Source organism: Onychostoma macrolepis, chromosome 22, assembly GCF_012432095.1.
Source record: "Onychostoma macrolepis isolate SWU-2019 chromosome 22, ASM1243209v1, whole genome shotgun sequence".
Taxonomy (NCBI): Eukaryota; Metazoa; Chordata; class Actinopteri; order Cypriniformes; family Cyprinidae; genus Onychostoma; species Onychostoma macrolepis.
This window is the reverse complement of record NC_081176.1, coordinates 29,684,622-29,688,857: the sequence shown is the minus strand read 5'-3', so window position 1 is coordinate 29,688,857 and position 4,236 is coordinate 29,684,622. Positions and strand designations below refer to the sequence as shown.

The following is a 4,236-nucleotide window of genomic DNA, read 5'->3' as shown; positions in this document are numbered from 1 at the left end:
GAGAACCCTCGATGGACTAATAATTAATAACTTCAAAGAGTCTGCCGTATATTGTAATTAGAAAATTTACTCTGCTATGAAAAACATGGTCCGACTTACTTTAGAAAATCACAGTGTCATAAAGACACCTGATAGGTTTACATAATGTACAGAGTCTTCGAACTCATGTTCAAGATATTCAAGTTCACGGACAGCTAATGAATGCAGATTGTATCTGTTTAACTGAAACTTGGCTAAAAGTTGAAGATGATGTGCAGATACCAGGATTTGTTTTTAAGAACAATCCGAGAGCTGAGTGTTATGACCAGAGCACTCCACTTTTCACTGATTTAAAATGACAAAGAGGTGGTGGAGTCGGAGTATTCTGTTGTGAAGGCATTCATTTTAACGCCATAAATCCAGAACCTTGCAACTTGGAATGTCTATACTTTGCAGTTCCACATATAAGTTTGAATATAGCTTTGCTGTGCAGGCCTAATTCATATCCACTTGACATGTTTCGACAAAATATGTTGCATGTTATTGATGAGCTCGGGAAACATTCAGGCAAGAAACTAATTATGGGAGACTTCAATGAGGACATCTGGACATCATCTACAGTTGGAACCTTAATGGAATTACATGGATACCGTCATCATGTGCAACATCCTACAACTGAAATAGGAACGCTGATAGACCATGTCTGTGTTAAAGATGCAGAAAACGTTTCAGTCGAAATCGTGCAAACCTATTACAGTTACCATTAGGCAGTACTGATACAGGCAGGCAGGGAATGATTGTGACGTACTGAAATGTTTATAACTGCATTCTCTTTTCTTTTCGGTACCCTTACTGTGCAATGTTCATTCTGAGATTCCAATGGGCATACAACTGGAGAACAAGTATATAACTTGAGACGGTATGTTCTTAAGACTATCTATATCTAAATAACTCTTATAATAATCCATCAGTTAAATCATCAGTTGAATCTGTACAGATGTTGCATGTTATCAATGAAGGTCTATCTGAAGGCAATCTGTTTTATTTTTGCAACACACTGAAATGAGAATTGCATCACTGTATTGTCTGTTCTGTTTTTGTGTCCATACCATGTGAACACTATCCTGAGATTCCAAGATTCACAGAGTCCTGTCATTCCAGCCTCAAATTCAAACCAGTCATCGTCGTTCACAATTCTACATCTCCCATAATTGCTTTTCTTTCTTGAGCTAATAAGTTTTATCCAGCCAAGGTAATTGTAGTATTTAATTTGTATTCAGCTTTATATGCTTAGATTATTTTTAAATTCTGTTTAATTTTCCTTACTTTTAAGAGATTTTTCTAGTTTTTAATTGACATCAAGTACAGTACATTACATTACTAAAGTATTTTGTTATTAATCTAATTTCAGTCATATCCTTAGCCATCCAAACAATACTGGATGCTTCCCAACATCGTAGGAAACATCCAAAAAGACTGCCTGCATCCATCCATCCAGTTGTCTCCTAATATCACAAATAAGTTAATATAACAACATAATAGTCAAGATTTACTAAAATACACAAAGGTAAGTTGACTCGGATGTGCCTGGTTACATAAAGATTTTCTGTTTGAAGTATAGTAAACTGTGTTAAAGGCATTGTTAAATTAATTATCTACATGCAAGTAACCACAAACACTTTCACCTACTAACAATATATTTTCAGGTTTATGCATCAAAACTCAATATCTACTGCCCCTTGCTCTCAAAAGGTGAGTGTGGAGACAGTGTCTACATTAATTGCTTTTACAACTTTTACAAAATAAAAACATTTTGCAACTAATGTTCCATGAATCTATTTTCATATTTCTGCAATACTCTACACTTGTAACTTCCTCCTTATCTATTATGATTCTCCGCTCCATGAACTGTTTTTAAAAAGAAGCACACAACCGATAAAAAGGTAACGCTTATTTCATAATTTCTGCAAAACTTCAACACTCTTCTTAAAGCATTAATTAATGTATTAACTATACACTTTCAGACTTGACACAATTTGGTATCCACTGGTGTTATTCTAAGATCCACAAACTCCTATAGAAATATCATCTACTGACAAAAAGGTAAGCTAAGAGTGTCTGCATTAATCACAAAATGTTTTTGTTTATTCCTTCACTTTTATCAAGCAGTTAATGTTCCATGAATGTATTTTCAGATTTCTGCAATATGCTACACTTGTGACTTCCTCATCCATTATATGATTCTCTGCTCCACAAAGCATTTTTATAAAGAAGCACACAACCAATAAAAAGGTAAATTGAATTGTGTAATGTCTGCAAAACTGTAAGTGACTCATTTTTCAAGCACTGTTTCACCTACTAACAATACATTTTCAGGTTTGTGCATCAAAACTCAATATCTACTGTCCACTACTCTCAAAAAGTGAGTGTAGAGACAGTTTCTACATTAGTTGCAAAATGTTTTTGTTTAATCCTTCAATTTTATCAAGCAGTTCATGTTCAATGATTTTTTTTTTTTTTTTTTCAGATTTCTGAAATGCCCTGAAGTCATAATGTCCTCCATATTCCCATATTGGCATTCTTTGCTCCATGAACTCCTATAAAGAAGCACACATCTGATATAAAGGTAAATTTAATAGTTAGCTTAACTTTTCAGACTTGATATGCTTCCCTTCAAGGATTAATTAACCCATGAACAGTACAATTTCAGATTTGTGCAACAACTCTGTAACTCCAGTCATAATCAGAGCTCCACAAACTACTGTGCAAATGTCAAATGCTGACAAAACAGTAAGCTAATAGTATATTCATTTGTTACAAACTGTTTAGTTAATTTTTGAATTTCATCAAGCAGTTGACACTTCATGCTTGCCCTTCTCAACTGTATTCAAGCTCACAACTTGTAAAAAAAGGCAGAATAAAATATCCTATATGCTAATTAATCAGAAGTTGATACTAATTTGATGACTTTAATTCATTGACTTTCTGCTTCTCTTTCTTACAGTGAAGACAAAACCATTGTCAACTATCAATTCAGAAATTGTCCCAACAAAACTTTTTAAACTGATGCAGGCAGTCAATAGTCAAATTTATGTCACAAATGAATACATAATCACAAAAGTAAAACAATTATATATAAAATATTGGATGGATGGCTTGTATTAAATTTTTGCCTATGTACAGTAAATTTAGATATGTGCCAGCCAAAGGAGGATGGCCTGCCCCTGCTGAGTCTGATCCTCTCAAGGTTTCTCCCTATACCACTCTGTCCATACTGCTCTCCTCTTCACTAATTTAGGGAATTTTTCCTTGCCACTGCCACCTTCTGGCTTGCTTACTGGGGTATTAAGGCACAATATTTTCAATGTAAACTGATTAAAGTCATTGTAAGGAATTTAGTAAATGAATTAAATGTACTTTTGTCCTTGCTGCCATGCACTTCCATTTACTGTCAATGTCCAGTTTGTTGAATTGACCTACATTAGAAATTCTATGTAGTATGTTAGTTTTGTTACCCACACAATTTGGATTCTTAAAAAAAAAAAATAGACCTCATCTGTGAGAGCACAATACTTATCACACTGTGTCATAGATGATACATGATAATGGACAAAAATCATTTAAAAGTAATTCATTTAACATACTATTATTCAAAATCTAAATGTACATTTTTATCTTTGCTTTCAGTTTATTGATTGTCGTACCATTAAACCTAGAATTGGGGGGAAATGGTTAAAATATTTATATTTAGTGTACACAACAGAATTAAAACATTGTGTATGACTTAAATGGTGATCCCACTTGAGTTTCTTGTGTGAAATTGAAAGTTATACTCAGTGTTACTCTGATACATGTAACAGACAAAAATTAAATGGTTTGCTAAAGTGTACAATGGCAGTAGCTGACCAACTGAATACACATTGGTATGTTTGTTTAAAACGATCAATTTAACAACAAAAATCATAAAGCATTTGCTGTATTGCTGCACAGATGAAGACACTTTACACGTTTTACTGTAATGTCACCCCACACAAGAATCAAACCTGTGACAGCACAGTTCTTATCACACTGTGCCACATGAAGTGTAGTTGCAGAATTATACGTGGGAAGGAACCCAGAATGAACAGAAGTTCAAATGAAAATGAACACAGCATGGATAAAAGCATTTATTTCTAATCCAGGAGCAATACAGATTTGTACAGTGCTGGTCTGGATAACAAATGAATCAAAACATCACAACATTACACACAATTTTAT

At 33.8% G+C, this 4,236-nt stretch overlaps 1 long non-coding RNA gene across 4 annotated transcripts; it reads left to right on the top strand.

Annotated features, from left to right (window-relative positions):
- The first annotated feature begins 775 nt into the window (after positions 1–775).
- Positions 776–3,696, top strand: LOC131530487 (uncharacterized). Of its 4 annotated transcripts, XR_009268404.1 has the most exons (11): positions 776–898; positions 1,141–1,231; positions 1,391–1,546; positions 1,686–1,731; positions 1,905–1,922; positions 2,004–2,082; positions 2,175–2,271; positions 2,356–2,401; positions 2,507–2,605; positions 2,690–2,769; positions 2,984–3,696. It is a non-coding gene; the product is annotated as an uncharacterized LOC131530487 (long non-coding RNA). The 4 variants fall into 4 exon arrangements; XR_009268401.1 differs by lacking the exon at positions 776–898 and having other exon boundaries at positions 933–1,231; XR_009268403.1 differs by lacking the exon at positions 776–898 and having other exon boundaries at positions 933–1,231; positions 2,679–2,769.
- The last annotated feature ends 540 nt before the right edge of the window (positions 3,697–4,236 follow it).